The following is a 17,911-nucleotide window of genomic DNA, read 5'->3' on the forward strand; positions in this document are numbered from 1 at the left end:
CTCTTAAAAATTAACATACTTTCATAAACATCAATTACCAGTGGATTTTTCAATATAAATATATCTATCTACAACTAAGAAATCAGGGATTTTCTCAAATATTATCTACTTAAGTGAAATCGCGTCAGCTTAAATAGAAATTATAGCCTCTGGTGGATACCAGGATGAATATAAGGGAATATAGCTTTAGGATCAACATATTCTATTTGGATATAATTCATTTAAATAGTTGGGGAAATATCAAATCATTTCTGTTTTCATGTTAAATGGTATTCAAGGAGAAATGTCGTGCTAGGCATCTGGAGTGTTGTCACTCGTAATATTTTCTCTAGATTTAAGTATTCTAATTTGATTGTTGTAAAAGTAATAACTTTTAGCACCAATATCAACTATTGTATTTTTTTAAATATTTATGTGTACAAGAGCTGGGGTACAGGCCAGAGATGTGGGAGGTGAGAGGATTCACCAGAGACAGAGTGGGGAGCAAAACAGGCAGATTGACTGAAATACACTGCTGAGGGGAGCAGCAGGTGAGATAGGAGAGGTCTGCTGTGCTGTGTGGGTAATCTCCCTGGCCAGGGATCGAATTCATGCTGCAGTAGTTGCAGATTGCATCATAGTACTGACACTTAACCCTTTGTGCCACCAGGGAGACCCAACTATTGTATTTTTATAGGACTAATGATAGCTCTTGTTTTTAAAGATGAAATTTGATTGTTGACATCTTTTACATTATTTGGCCACTAATTGATTCAGGAATGTTACAGTAAGCCTATCAACGCAGCATCCCTACAGTTGTACAGAGATTGAAGTCTTTTCAATTAATCTTTTCCTAGAATAGTGCTGGGAATGCTGAGGAACAGACTCTCATTCTCTTCCTTGCTGACTAGGAACCAGGAAACATGAAGTCCTTGAATTTCATGTGTATTATCTTTGACTTTCAAGGAGAACCACCACTAGGATAAGCAAAAAGTGAGGGACAAGAAAATTAAGAAATGGAAAGAAACCATATGTTTTGGTGATAATACTAAGTGACCACCTAACATACATACCTTTACAAGAAGTCATACATACCTTTATAAGAACTTATAATTTGACTTTCTGTTAGGTACTCTGTTACTTGTATCTAAAGCAATCAGACTAATCAAAGAGCCAAAACTGTTCCTGTAGTTTCAGTATACAGTATTTCTATGTAATTAAAATACAAACACATTGTTCACCAAAAAAAAAAGATGGAAGGAACATATATATGTATATATATAAATGGGATTCTTACCAAGTTTCCTAAAGCTTAGTACATATAGCTTCAGTGTGATTATTGATATCAAAATGAAAAACTACCAAATAGTGACACAGTTTGGTGATTTGTTTTCACCTCAAAGTTGAGGTGACCTTAATTTACCGCTTAGAATATATTCTGTAACTTGAGTGTTAATACAATAAAGTTCAAATCTTCGTGACCTCCAATTCCACTTCTCATTCTGGAAAGCACAAGAACATCAAAAATGATGAATATATATTATATACTTTAAATCAAGTATAATTTATAGCCATCAGCCAAAATGCGAACACAAACAATAAAGCTGAAAGAGTATTTTAAATTCACAGGGGGCAATACTGCAGAAAATATAAAAATATCATAAAATAAATGAAGATTTTGCTATAAACCAAATTTATGCTTCTACAGCAGCAACATTCAGCAAAATCATTTAGGAAATGAATCACAAGATCAAACAAACTGCTGTGTACTTTTCCACATTTCTGTTCATAAGGTCCAGATAAATCCCATTGTCTGTTGAATATGAAAGTCACACTTTAAACTGAGTCATCTCATAACAAATGGACCAATGATCAATAGCTTTTAGGGAATAGATATTTCATTTGTACTGTGTCTTTATCTTTTTTTTATTTATGAAGTAAAAAAAATGAGTAAATTTAGCACAAAACAGAATAGATCCTCCTGATAAATATTGGTTATGCTCAACTGATTAACAAAGCATTGTAAATGATTACAAAATTTGTAGTTGATGGTGAGATTTTGGATAGTCTCAAAAATTCAAGAAAAATCCATCCTATGGATTGACCTAACACATTAAAAATTGGAAAAAGCAAGAAAATCTATTTTTTGTGGGTGTTCATGCCCCAAAAGAATTGCTGAATTTCTTTTTACTGATTTTAAAATGTTTCCTTCCATAAAGTGCTCCTGAGAGAATGTAGGTAAAGACACATAAACACAGTTGTAAATTATGTTAGAAGCAATAATGGAAAAGGAACCACTCCCTCATTCTACTTCAATTGTAATTATCTTTGTAAATAGAAATTGCAGCATGAATGGCATTTCAGTTGTTTATTATAATATGCTAAAGGTAGTCATGTTAGTAGTCATTCACATTATTTTTAAATGTGATGTGAAAAATGCCAAATTCCTGAACTTTTTCCTATATTGTCAAAAAACTCTTCATATCATTTTACATAGGGTAGGATATTGGAAGAGAGAGACATTATAAAGAGAACAAAATTAACTCTGTAAACACACTGACTCAGTTTCTATTAGAAATTTTACACTGTGGAGCCAGAAAAAGTTGTTTACACATTCATTCACATAAAAAGCATTTAATTTGTACTATGTATTAGGCACTATGCTAGATATTGGGGGATCAGGATAAATAATAGGTTTCTTTGGCTTTGAAAGGTCGATAGTAAACTAAGTCAGACAAGTATAGTGTGCTAAGAACCAAGGTCAATGTGTGTATAAGGATTCTGTAATGAAAAGGAATTTTTTTGGTGGAAAGGTGACATTTACCTGAGTCTTAAAATTGAGTAGGCACTGACCAGGCAAATAGAGGTAGAAGAGAATCAGCGGTGTGGAAATGTCATTCTAATATAAGAGTATATGGAGAAGCTGAACTAGTTAAAAGCCAAAGATGCACTGTATGCTCACATGACTTTGGCAATTCTTCTCAACTGGGAAACATAGAACACAGCAGCATACCTATTTTTTTAGTGGCAATTCTATAGCAGGTCAGGGGACCCTAAAATTTAATTACTCCTGCCACTCACTCTGGGTGATAGTTGTTGATGAAAGACTGGAGGAAGTACTTTAGAGGCAATATGAAATGTCAAAATTGAAGAGAGTCAAGGGCACAGTTCTGGAAGCACCAAGAGTCAGAAGAGGTAAACTGGAGTCACAGAAGAGCCTTCAAGAGGAAGAGATCAATGAAGTGCCAAATGCTGCAAAGAATTTGAGGAAAGAGGGTGAAAAGATGTCTTGTATTGGCAATTAAGAAATCACTGAGTGGTGCCTGAGTGTAGTGGCTTGAAGTGTAAATGGAAGATGGAGAAGTGGAGCAATTGATATTTTCTCCTGAAACTGGTATTTTACAGAAAAAAAGTATAAATTAGTTGGTAGGGCCAATGTTGGGTTCTTCTCCTACTGTCATTTTCTTTGCCCCCCCCCCATCTTCCTTTAAATGGCGATGAGAATTCAGTACCTACAGGGACAAGAATAGAAGAAAGAAAAACAACTGTTATAAAAAAAGATGAGGGTGATCATATTAAAGACACAGTTGCAAAAATCATTATGAACAGATACACTATCCTCTGATGTTGAAAGGGGAAAAAAGGAATGGTACGAGATTATGTATGACATGATAAATGCATGGAGTTTGTGCCTGGTATTTTCAAAGATCTTTACGAAGTAGATAGTAGGGTGTTTTGTTGAGAGATGGAAAGCTATCAGCATGGGCTTGAGGAAAGTGAAATTTGGTATGTGGGAGAGGCAAGTGGCCAGAACAAACCAAAAAGCTAATGAGCTATAATGAATGTTAGGCTTAGGTGGGAGACTGAAAATGAAACAAGAAAGGGATTTTAAATCAGAAGACATGGAATGGAATTTGGACTCTGCCAACCTGTTCCCCTGAATAAATTAGTAAATATCTGAGTTGTAGTGTTTACTTAAAACAAAAATAGGAATACCAATATCTGTTCTAAATCTACATGATTATTTAGATAATAAACTATTATATATATTTTATATATACATTTACAAAAGTAGGTTATAAATAAAATTCCTGATTGGCTTTCAATCAAATTTGATCTCTAAAATAAAAAGTAAATAATGGATATGCTGATGATCAGATAGGAAAAATATATTTAAATAATAAATTGAAAAGGAAATGTTAACTTATTCATTGTACATCAATATAACTGCTGTCAACTCAGACTCATAGTTCTGTGTCTACTATGAAATTAATTCTCTATTTTGGAAAAGGCTACAACTATGCAAATAGGTACAATGTAATCTGTCCTGTTTATAGTCTCACTGTCATTTCAAGGTCCTTATGGGATGCCATATGGGCTGGTTTATTGCTTGAACGAAGTTTACAAATATGAATGAATAAATTTTTGGAGTTTCTGCTAAATCAAATTAAGTTGGATGCAATGTCAAATAAACAGAACATATTTCACAATGTAAATGAGGATATATTATCACTAAAGAAACAAATTCCCCAATTTTATTAGATACACAAATATGCTTGAATCCACTATGTCTCAAATCTGTTATTTATTCAAAGCCATGTTTTTGCTACAAGTATCCTTTTACAGCAAGGTATTATTTTCTAATAAACTAGTCCTTTTTATCTCATTGAATATTCACTAACAAATGCAATCATGATGAATTGCTATTCTTTCCTTAATAAAAGTTCAGAGATGGACAGTAAGGTAATCATTGGTAACGTTAGTCTCAGCTTCATTAATAGTGAGCTATTAAAGACAAGTCAGTTGAACATTTTAAAAACAAAATTTAATTTGTACTGAGGGAAAAATAGGATGGCCATTATTTAAAGTAATGCTCAAAAAAGCTGTCCTTTCAAAATGTGTATCATTAAGTCAGGGAACAAATGAAACTCAGGAAATTATTAAATGGAAAAAAAATCTAGAAAAATACATGTTAGGTGGATATATCAAAATATATTTACACTGAATAAATTTAAGTGTATTTCTCTAATTCATCTGATGTATGAGGACCTTCTGATTGACAATTTATATTTTAATATACATTAACATCATGAGATCCTCACCAGTTCTATTGAAAGTATTTTTTCTACAACAGCAAATTCCGTACCTAAGGTAATAACTCATGAGTCATTACATCATAATCAAGTAGTTCTTTTTCTAGAAAAGTTAATTTTTTTAATTTTTTTACATAATTGTTAATTTTTGGACAGTATTTGATTTCTCCCCTTACGTGTAGTCCCCATAGTTGTTAGTTGTCCCACCACCATAGCACCGGTAATCCATCTCCACCCTCCTGTCCCATGGTCTCTTCCCTCCTGTCCTCTCTTCCTCCCGTGCTATATGCCTCAGATCTATGTCAGCTTGCAAGACAAGATAGAAAGACAAATGTCCCAAAACAGATGAATGGCTCGAGTGCCTCCCTGGTGGCACAAGGGATTAAAACTCAGCCTATGAGGCTGTCTGCAACCACTGCAGCACACGTTCGATCCCTGGCCAAAGAGCTGCCCACATGGCACAGAAGACCTCTCCTGACTCACCCGCTGCTCCCCTCAGCAGTGTATTTCTGTCAGTCTGCCTGTTCTGTTCCCCACTCTGTCTCTGGTGAATCCTCCCAGTCCCCACACCTCCCCAGTTCTTGTATGCATAAATAAATAAATCTAAAAAAACAAACAAAAAGATGAATGGCTCAAGATGTGGTGTATATATATATACACACACACACACACACACACACAATGGAATACTATGCAGCAAGCAAAAAAGATAAACTTATGCCATATGTAGCAACATGGATGGAGCTGGAAGGGATTCTGCAAAACAAGTGAGAAGGAAAAAGATAAATTGGAGGATTTCACTTCTATGTGGAATATATAGAAACTGAATAAAGGATCAGGAAATAGAAAACTTTTTAATTTACATCTTATACTTACATAGATAGTGCCTAATTGACATAGCATAAGTCTTTGATGTTTATATAAATTATTTTCTTTTAAAGACTGGAAAGTTGGAGATAAGAGAAATAGTCATATAGCTTATATATTCAAGTTAAAATATACAACTATTTACTGAAAACTAGATAGAAAAGAAAAAGCAGGAAAACAGAAATGATTGTGTTTGGGTGTTAAGGTTTGGTCTAAGACTGTTTATTTGAATGACCTACCCTTGCTAGACCTCCATTTTATACATACAAACTATTGGCTTTTACTATAGCAACTAGAAACTTAAATCACATTTACCATATTATTAATCTAAAATATTTCATCAATAAAATATACTTAAGGATACATTAGTTTTCTCTAATGACTGAGACTCAATAAACTGTGATGAAGTCCATTCATTTAAGATCATTTTCTATGCAAATCTAAGACTCAATTCTATTTGTTGATTTTTTATTGCTTCTCCATGTCTATGAAGACATTTAAGGGATAAGGATACATGATGTGAATTCTTTTGCATGCTCTCTGGTCATATCTATCCAAACTATCATGATCTTAGTTGTGGAAAATAGGCCAGATATCATAAATTCTAGAACTGTTTTAATCAGCTACTTTACAAGATAGGTTAGCTCCTTACTCTGGCAAGCATAATAATTGCTCCTATACTGTGTAACCAGAAAACAGGTTTCTTCACTGCTATGTAAAAGAGCTATAATGCCTGATCTGTATTTTGCCTTCTATGGTAGCTGGATAATTGTCCCTGAATTGCTATATCACTTATAAATACTTACCTATTTGGGTAAAGTGTTGAGGCACAGGGTAAAATTCTCTATCCCTATAGGTTCTTCTAAGGGTGGATGAACAAACTTAAGAGATTTATATGAGAAAAAGTTCAAATTTAATAACATGTAGAAAAAATAATAGACTGTTAATGAGACAAACCAAAATTTATCTCCACCAGGGTCAGGGATGACAAGAAGGGGATGACTTCATATGGCAAAACCTTAATCTCTAGATGTTTGTCCTACCTTAAAGTAGGTTTTGCCTATAAAAAGGTTCTTTCTGTAGAGATCCATAAATCTAGGTAATATATATTCTTTAAAGTTAACAGTTTCTCTTGAGGTTCACAATGCCTTGATACACGTATTGATTTCCTCTATATATACATTTCAGAAGAAACCTACATGAACAGTTTTGGAAGACTGATTCTACATGGCCATTGCAAGTATGATTAAAGATTTTGAGACAATATCCTGGATAGTCTGGGTAGATTCTAAATACAATCACAAGTGTCCTCATAAAAGGCAAAAACTTGACACATACAAAGGAGGAAAAGGCTGTGTCCCCACTGTGAAGAGAGATTGGGGTTACGCTGCCACAAACCAAGGAATGGTGGAAGCTACCAGAAGCTGGAAGAGGTAAGGAGCTGATTTTTTCTTAGAGGCTAAACAGGGAACAACTGATACCTTGATTTTGATCCAGAGATATGACTTCCTACTTACAACCTTTAAATTATAAGAGGATAACTTTCTACTGTCTTAAGTCACTAAGTTTGTGGCAATTTGTCACATGAGTCTAATATATCTTTTTTATTGAAGTTGACCTGGTAATATTCCAGTCACTCTTCATATTTTATTTGTGGACATTAAGATCCAGAAGGTGGCATTATATGCTTTTTATCTTTCTCTCTGGCTTATTTCACCAAACACAGATTTCATCCATGTTTCTGCGGATGGTATGGCTTCATCTTTTATATAGTTGAATAGTATTCTGTTGAGTGTATATATAACATCTTCATTATTCATTTCTCAGTGGACATTTAAGTGTTTATAGCTCTTGGTTATTGTAAAGAATGCTGCAAGGAACATGGAGGTACATGACATGCTTTCAACCGTCTACTCCCATGCACACAGTAAAAATAATCATACTCTAATTCTATATAAGCTAATTAAAAGTGATTCTACTGTTAAAAGATATTCTTTATGGATGAATATAAGTCTATGATGAACTTGTTTGAGAAGAGATATTTCTGCTTTCTACTCTTCAATTGAACTAATATTCTGAGTGGATTCTAATCTTCTGGGTTGTGGTTCTGATTTAACCTTAGGAGAAATTGACTGGAAATTTCTTGGTCTTTTAGACTTAATTTTCAGTTGCTCATGGGTCATTGTTTAAATGACATGAAAGCCAATTAAAACACTTTTCAAATGTTATAAAAATAAATTCTAATGACCTTTCTAGATCAGTTGCTGAATCTCACAACTTTATAAATGATCATTTGCCTTATAAATATGCATTATAATTAAGAATGGTTTACTACAGATAATAAATCCCACATTTTTCCATGTCATCTTGTTGTTCAAGGAGTGTGAAAGGTCAGACCTGATGGTTTTTATTCTGTTTTTGATGTGTGCCTTTCTTAAGTTCTTGCTGTTACCACCTCTCAGGAAAAAATACTGCCTAGGATGATTTTTCTCAAGGACAGTAAGAAATATGGGATGAATTTTCAGAAAAACACAGATGACTATATTTTTCACTTCAAAAAGGACAAAGAAACCTAAGTACATATACATATTCTTCCTATTCCTCCTTCTTAGAGTAAGTTGCATGGCTTCTTCAACAGTCATCCAAGCTCAGTAAATGAAATTCATATATACACAGTCCCAACTCTTTTAAAACTGCCCTCTCCATTATGCGTTTCAAAGCAAATATTTAGTGTGAACATTCTTTAAAAAGAATATCTCCATTTTCCAGAGCCCTGGATGTAATCTCCTTTGGTTTTCTTTTCTTTTTTTTTTTTTTATTTATGCATACATGAGCTGGGGTACAGGCCAGAGATGGGTGTGGGGTGAGAGGATTCACCAGAGACAGGGTGGGGAGCATAACAGGCAGACAGACTGAAGACAGTGCTGAGGGGAGCAGCAGGTGAGACAGGAGAGGTCTGCTGCACTATGTGGGTTGCTCCCTGGCCAGCCAAGTATCGAGCTCGTGCTGCAGAGGCTGTGGATTGCTTCATAGTGCAGTGCTTAACCCCCTGCGCCACCAGGGAGGCCCTCCTTTGGTTTTCAAGGCAAGATTTATTTTTTGTTGGCGGTGGTGGTGGATCTCTGGCATGGGTCACTAAGTTGGGGTGCCCAATGTGGGCATTGTTCTACAGGAAGAATCTCAGGACCTGTAAGCCTCCTTCCTCTCTGATTGGCTGTGCTGGGATTCCTGGTAAGACTGCATTTCTGCCTCCTCTAACAAATTAGTCTAAGTACTTAAGTTATTATTCTGTTGATAATGAGTCAGAAAGTAGTTGAATCTTTCAGAGGGAATTTCCCCACAGGTAGGTGTGTTTTCAGTGTGTTCATGGGAGGGACAGAGGAGCTCAGGGTTTTTCCCACACTATCAATTTCTTCTCCTTGATGTTTGATGGAAAATTCTAAGAAATGTTAAAAATGCAAGAAAGAAAATTTAAAAGGAATAATTGTTTGAAAATTATAGAAGACACATATTTAGGTGGAAAATACAAAAATCTAAAGTTTCTTAAAACAGTGAGTTTAGCAAGGTTTCAGGATATGGCACCAAAATAGAAAAATAATTTTTCCCGTATAGTACTAGTTAATGATTGGAAATACAAACTGTAATATAAAAAATAACGAGTATTTTTGCTCAATATTTGTATTATAAAGAGTAAAAATAAAAGGAAAACTTATAGGAATTAGATTCATTTGGAAGATAGGATATTTTTCAGATATCAGTTACTTCTTAGTTGATATAATAAACAGTTCCAACCATAATTCAAGCATGGTAATTTGAAAAATGGAGACTAAGTCCCAGTAAAATTAAAAAACACAAAACACTATGTACGAGGAAAAGTTACACAATTTATGCAAAATAATTCTAGATTGACTATAACTGTAACGGGAGGACAGCTTTTGGAGTGGCGTGGGATGAGAGAGATTACTCAAAGTCCCTGTGGAGCAATGAGAAGCCTAGAGGGGCTACACCTGAAGTAATGAGCAGCCCCCATGCAAAAGGAGTCTCAGATTAACATCCAGTACAGAAGGGGGAGTGTACATACCTGGGGAAGCAGTTGATAGGGATGTAAATTAGGGTGGAGTGACCAGGGCCTATTGCCTGGAGGGCTCCATTGTTCCTGCTAGTTGCACATTGTCCCTCTTCTAATATCTGCCTGCTGTTTTCAGCAGATACTGCTTTCCTAGTATCTTCCTTAAACCAGGATTTTTGCCCTGGGGAGAGGTCCCCTGCATGACCCCACACCTAAATGACAAGCAGGAACTCAGGTGCCAAGATAATATTCCCCAGAATGAGGAATACAGAAATTATAGAACATGTATAAAATGCATGATATAAAAGGTATTGTTAATGCATATTTATATACACAAGTCAGTGATACAAATGACAAAACATTTAGCAGTTCACATAAATATGAGAATATAGGTAAAAGGGAAGTTAAATTGATGCAATGGTGTAAACATGAACAGATATACAAATTTGCATATACAATATATGAAAATGTAAATGTGAATCCAATGCAGGATATATAGCTGCTAAACATGCAGTTACAGCAAGTGCATGAATTAGATGTAAACAATTGAACATGTAAATATATGCTAATATTCAACATGCAATGCAGGCAAATATGTGTAAACACATGAATCCAAAATATGCATATTCAGAAATAAAATCTAGCAAAATAACATGAATATGCAAAAAAGTATGCAAATACATGCACACAAATGCATGCAAATATAAAATAACATGTAGTGGAATGCTAATGCATGAATGCAAATGATATGCAGATGAATACAAAATGTGTCATACGATAGAAAAATATGCAAAAACATTCCCTAAACACAACTCTGACCCAATAAACTTGCAAACACAAGTGCACATGCAAATATATACAGATAAATGCAAATACATGCATTTATGCATTGGTTGGATTCATGCAAATTCATACAAAAACATGCAACTAAACACATATGCCAACATATGCAAATTTATGCATACCATAAGATTTATATCCATACATGCAAAAATTATGCATGAATGCAAAAACCATGGAAATATATGCATGTTCATGAATGCATACAAATTTTGGCATGTAGCCAACATATATTTCAAAAAAGATAAAATGTGGGCGTGGCCAAACCACGTGGGCATGCAAATCAATCACATGATAAATGAATATTCAAACATGCAAATGCACTGCATATTTGCATATATCTGCAGAATGTCTAGATTTCCATGATTTGTTTTGCATGCTCAATCACATGCTCTAATTTTGCATTTATGTGCATACATTAGCATAGAATTACATCATTTGCGTGGTTGGTTATTTGTGTGCATGTATTTGCATGTTGACATATCATTTGCATATTTAGATATATTTGTTTTGCCATGCAGGTGATACATATGCAGATGTGGCTATGCAAATTATTTGCATGTGATTAGATGTATTTGTATATGCAGAGCTATATTTGCATGTACTATTGTGTATGCAAAGAGTATATGCATTTGAAACAGATTTGCATGCACCTTAGATTATTTTACAAATACATGTAAATGTCTACATGGATATACTACTCATTTGCATATGCAAATATATAGTATTAGTTTCATGGGATGATTTGCATACTCTATGCTCTTACAAATTGTATGTGTAGGTTTACATATATGTAAATGACAGATCAAAATATATGAAATTGAGTGTATGCAAATATGCTAGTGTATGTATATTGCAGATACATAAAACGTGATTAGGTGTAAACTTATGCAAATGCAAGACTGAATATATTTGCAGAACTTTGAATAAGTACATGTTAAATGAACGTATGACTGGAAATAGGACTTGTAAATATATGTAGATATACTTAAGCACAAATGTGCATACTTATGAATTTATTTAAATATGTAAATTAATAAACGCACAATTGTAGATGTTGCAAATGACAGTACACGTAAATTTATGTGAATGCATTCAACTATGTATATATTATGTAAATACTGGATAGCATGTAAATTTGTAAAATATGTAAACATGTTAAAACAGGCATATATAATTGTGTACATAAACAGATAATATAAGTTTATAAATATATATACAATTCTAACATGAAATACTTCTTCCTAGTTATATGTGCCCATGCCTTGTAGTATGAGCATTTTTTCCCCTCATCAGCTAAATACAACATGAACACAAAGGTTTTCTAAACTATCCTATAGGATTGTCGCAATTGAAAAAAGTCATTAGAATTCAAGTCTATATCAGTGGTTTGATTAATGGACTCTATCTATATAGTCATCTATCTAATATTATTCGTATTAACTGCCTCATCTGTGAATTGAAGATACTAGTGTGAATATTATCTTCATAGTTTGGTTATTCAAATAAAATAGAACTAAACTATATAATTATAAAATTATATGTAAAGCATTATAATGGACACTAAGCATTCTAAATTCTGTAATTATTTGAGTTATAAGCTCTCAAAAGATTTTTCAATTTATGATTTTTGATTTTAATGTAAGCAATTCAGTCATCATATATTCTGGCTGTTTCTGAGCAATAGTAGGAGAAATGATACACTCATCTGCCTCCAGATAAAAAATTTCAAATCAGTTGAGATGCTTCCTATGGGTGAAAAGTGGCAGAAAGTGGATATGTGGTCTGGCAGATTTCCTAAAGCAAACCTCCCATTCCCAGGCAGAACCAAGCACAACAGTATCAAAAACTACAGAGCATGAGGATGTTAGGGCTACAGTCTTAAGATCTTATGACCTAGGCTCTGATGTTTCATTTTTTATGAAACCTATTCAGTGATTGTTTTAAAGAATTGTGAGAATGATTTATAGTAGGCTTTATTTTAAAAATTCACAGAGCATTTCATCACAGCTCTTAAAGGCTTAATGAGCCCTTTTATTTGATAGTGCTTGATACTAGATGGCTGGATTCAAGTCAACCCTGATTTCTCTGCCTTCTCAGGAGCTGAGACAGTCATTGCTCTGTGTGTCCTCCTCTTGGTGAGTTTAGATTATGCACGAACTATAAACTCAGTCTCCACCTGATGAACACTTCCTGTGAAACTGGGACAACTGAACATTTTTAGTGTTTGACCTAGGAGGAACTACGAATGTATTCTATCTTTTCAAAAGCATACTTTTGAAATATAATAAAAAATTCCCAATTTCCTATTTTTTCCATTTGCAGCCTGATATTTCCAGTAGCATGGAGTCAGGTCCTATTGTGTGACTCCCTGAAGATAAAAATTTCCAAGACACACTGACTCCTTCAAACTCATGTATAGAGAATTACAAAAATGTTTGTAAATTATAGATTTGTACTGATTATGGGGGACACGATGAAAAAGTAAGTGAAGGAGGAGGAGGGAGGTTTTGTCTAACTCATTCTCGTGGGTTTCTATTTGCTGTGTATAGACACCTTTAACACAGCAGCTGATTACTGACTTTTATAGCACTGTTTTCCCTTTAGCTAGTCTGATTATATGGCATCACCTATAAAACTATACCACTCAGAATTTCAGAGGAACTATTATATTTTAGTGATGGCAAAGCATAGGTTCTCTGCCATCTGTACTGTCATGTGATTGGCAATCTTCTTTTAGGCTTTTTTTTTTTTCCTCACGTGGATCATGCCTCTAAGTACTCATGCACTCCTAGACTTTAAAAAGCACGGCTGCTGATGACTTTGTTAGTGTCACTGGTCATCTATTCTACAGAAGCAGGGTTTGGTGTTTGATAGTCTGTAATAGCAGACGGTGCTGTGGCTATTGCTGCAAGCAGTAGCGGCACAGGCCTAAAACTGGGCAGGGCAGAAACGGTGCTAGCATAGGGATTTCAGATAATAGTGTGCGCACACTTTCCTCCCTGGGTCATAGGGAACAATAGGGCACCTGCAATTCACAATACTATTTACAATAGGTAAAACCTGGAAACAATCTAAGTGCCCAAAAGTAGATGACTGGATCAGGCAGATGGGGCATATATACACAATGGAATACTATTCAGCAATCAAAAAAGATAAACTCATGCCATCTGCAGCAACGTGGATGGAGCTAGAAGGAATTATGCTCAGTGAAATAAGTCAGAAGGAAAAAGAAAAATACTGGATGGTTTCACTTATAGCAGGAATATAGGGGAACCAAATAAGACATCAGTGTAAAAAAATAACAGTACAGAACACAACAAAGCAAAAACAGACAATTATAAATCAGAGACATCCTGCAGGGGAGGAAGAGGGAGAGGGATCAGAGGGAGGGAGGGAGGAACACAGGGAACTGAGGTGATGGTGCACAGGTGCCTTGGGGAAGGAAATTCTATGGGGACTACACCTGGGGCAGGGGGAAGCAAACATTGTTTAAAAATGAACAATGATGTAAAAAATAAAAAGGGTTTTGCTCTTACCGTTCCTCCTGAGACCACTCCAAATGGAACTCCACCCTGTGGCGAAGGGAATCAATGGGCACCATTTCTCTGCAGGAATGGCTGGTGGTTTCTTTCTCCTGAACACATGACAAAAGTTTAATGATATTTTTGTTTCCCCCTAATAGAGACCTTTCTGTTGGGATGAGTTAGGATAAAAAAGTTTTTTTTTTTTTTTCTTCCATCAACTACTGTGGGTGCAAGAGAAAGAAGGGTGCATGTTATTTTCTTTACTGAAAATCAATAAAAAATGAACAGTAACTCTAAAATCCTATGGGTAAGGAGACAGATTTCTAAATTTAAGATTAGTAATTTTAGCACGTTCCTTGTTATTAAAATACATTTGTCATTTCGTCTGTTAAGCAAATATACTGAGTACCACCATTCTTAAGACAAATTGGTGATATTTTAGTGTGTTTCTTACATAAATGAAAGATCTATCTTTAAGGATCCATGTTTCTTTACTCCCAAGGGGGGGGGATATATATATATATATATATATATATATATGTATAAATAGATGTTCTGAATCAGTTGTTTCCTGAGAAGTGCAAACTAGGCCTTTATTAATCTGCTGTTCCTAGGCTCTATCAGAAGGTCAATCATCATTGGTCATAATATTTCAGCTCCCTAAATTAAGATGAACTAATGGCACAGAAGTACTGGCACCAAAGTCACCTTGTGACTTGGAGAGAGAAATGAAAAGGATGAAATCATGAGCTAGAAGCCTATATTACCTGTGTAAAACTATGAACTTTTAATTTTTAACAATAAATCAAAAAAAAGGAAATTATCAGTGATTCACTGTCAAAGACAATGAACCCCAGAAGAGCTGACTGTACAATTAATTTAATGCAAGCTGAGTTTATAATCAAAATTGATTCATTTTCTAGATTTATTTTTGCCAAGTAGGATTTCATGAAACATAATGCATAAGTAGCATATTAATCCTTTTTTTTTTTTTTTTTTTACAGTTTTTAGTTCAGTCTTCACTTCTTTCCTCCAATAAGTGAAAAGTGATTTCCTATAAACATCTTACTAAAGTGTTAGGAAATCTAATGATAATTCTGAAACTTAATTTCTAGTTTTTTACAACTATGGAGCAATATACATGATTAATGCTTTTGTGTTTTTCCTTGCCCAAGGATATTATCAGCTTAATTAGGATTCTGCAAGTGCTAATTGAGAAACTATCATTCATTTCTTCAAATTTCCCTCACTTAGGACTCCAGACACTAGTGTACTTACTGACAAATTAATAGAGCCCTACTGGAAATTCAAGCTTATAAAACAATCTTATTTTTTTTTCAATGTTAGTAACCATGTGTTTTAAGTGTGAGACATTTAGGCACATGCATGAGGCTAGTTCCAGATTTATTACTAGAGTCCACTTGTGAAGGGAACTAGACAGTAAGAAGAATCCCCATAATAATTTTCTGAAGTCTTGCTTTTGAAGTCACGGGAAAGTTTTCCCATTCATAAAGAATTTTGGCATAGGCCTCCCTTGTGGTGCAAGGGGTTAAGAAGCAACCTATGAAGCTATCCATGGCCAGGGAGCTATGCACCTGGCACAGCAGACCTCTCCTGACTCCCCCTCTGCTCCCCTCAGCAGTGTATTTCAGTCTGCCTGTTGTGTTCCCTACTCTTTTCTCTGGTGAATCCTCTCACCCCCCACACCTCTGGCTTGTGCTCCAGTTCTTGTATGCATAAATAAATCTTTTTTAAAAAAAAGAATTTTGGCATATAAAGAGTAGGTGGCTGATGTTAGAAACTATCTTTTCTCTGCATACTTGAGAATTTTCTGGAGTGCTGGTAGGTTAAGTTGGTAGAATTTACTGATAAATGCTGACAGGCAGGCTGCTCCTGTTGTGCTTTCTGTATTGTCCTGTACTCCTTCCTATTGTCTACCCACTTCAGAGGAGCACCACAAACAGGGGCCAGAATATTGCAGGCCATTTCTCTGTCTCTGTGTGTCTCACCGATGAGCTGCTAGCCATAGGTGAATTTGTTTGGAAGTTTATTAGTTTAACAAAATAAACACTTGGACCATCTCGGGTTAAAAGTCTGATTTCTTTATCACTTCTAATTACTTTGAAGTGATATTTATGGGTTTGTTTTCCTTGTATTTGTTCAGTTTATTTCCCTAAATAAAAGTTATTTAAGATTTATTTATTTATTCATTTAAGAACTGAGGTGTAGCCCAGAGGTGGTAGATGAGAGAATTTACCCACCCAGAGTGGGAAAACTATTAAAAATCATAGGAAAATAGTCAACCAACATTATTAAAGACCTATTCCACTCAAGGCAGAGTGCTGGGAACTGAATTTTAAAGGCAAGGAATCTAGGATCCTCTTCCCCAATCTATATGTCCCAAAGAGAGACAACAAAAATCTAACGTCCAAATGGAAGCCCCCAGAAGCCTGTCATTTTTCCAATGGAAATAACAGGCATTTTCCAAAATAACAGGCAAATGTACTGAAATACACTGCTGAAGGGAGCAGTGGGCAAGACAGGAGAAGTCTGCTGAGTCATGGGGTCAGCTCCCTGACTGGGGATTGAACTCTGTGCTGCAGTGGATAGTTTGACAACACTGTGTCTTTAACCCCTGTGCCACCAGGGAGGCCCCAGAACTTTTTTTTTGGTTCAATACATACTAATTAAAAATCAAGAAGTTAATCTGATATGTCCTACAATGATGTTTTTTTAATTTTTATAAATGTCTTGAGATTTATGTTTTTAACATGTTAGGAAGTCTCTTTGTCCTTAATATATGTGCTTTCATTTGGCAAAAAATGTGAAGTGGCAGACTGTTTATTAAGTCAATTTTGCTACTAACACGATTGTTTTTCAAATGTTGAAATATCCCAGGTGTGTGAAAAGCTCACAAACTCATGATGATTAAAATGTATTCTATATATGTGGGAAGTATTTCATTAGTATTAGGCAAACACACATATACAGAGAACTAGTATGTGGCAACCTGGACAACCTCAGGGCATTTTGGAAAAATGAAGGGTTTCTGGGGGGGGTTCCATTTAGACTTTAGATTTTTGTTGTCTCTCTTTAGGACATACAGATTTGGGAAAAGGATCCTGGATTCCTTACCTTTAAAATTCATTTCCCAGCACTCTGCCTTGAGTAGAATAGGTCTTTAATAATGTTGGTTGACTATTTCCCTAAGTTGATTTTTAACAGTCTCATCTTCCCTTCCACAGTATTCCTCTCATGCAGTGTTGATTTCATAGGGTGCAGCGATCATTTTCAATTCAGTTATTTTTAGTTCTGAGGGAAGGACTCATTACAAATTGTTAAATGTTGAGCTAAGTTAAAAAAGTACAAGTGAATATTTGCAAATTGTTCACTTAAAATGCTGCAGTTTCAAATTTAAACATTTAAATAGACTTTTGATGCACTCTGTACAGGGGCCTTTTGTGCTTGACCTGTTTAGTTGTACCAACGCCCAACTACATTCCTTACACCTTTGTTTTGTTCCTTCCTTTACCTGT

General features: G+C 34.9%; 1 long non-coding RNA gene across 2 annotated transcripts in view; it reads left to right on the forward strand.

Annotated features, from left to right (window-relative positions):
• The window catches only part of LOC129146465 (uncharacterized), a 153,808-nt gene that overhangs the window by 99,337 nt on the left and 36,560 nt on the right, over positions 1 to 17,911 (forward strand). For both annotated transcript variants that reach the window (XR_008553242.1, XR_008553243.1), the window contains exons 5-6: positions 7,128 to 7,372; positions 9,112 to 9,170. This is a non-coding gene — a long non-coding RNA (uncharacterized LOC129146465). The remainder of the gene's footprint in view (positions 1 to 7,127; positions 7,373 to 9,111; positions 9,171 to 17,911) is intronic.

This window comes from Talpa occidentalis, unplaced genomic scaffold (assembly GCF_014898055.3).
Source record: "Talpa occidentalis isolate TD23 unplaced genomic scaffold, MPIMG_talOcc4v2.1 talOcc4.2, whole genome shotgun sequence".
NCBI classification, from domain to species: Eukaryota; Metazoa; Chordata; class Mammalia; order Eulipotyphla; family Talpidae; genus Talpa; species Talpa occidentalis.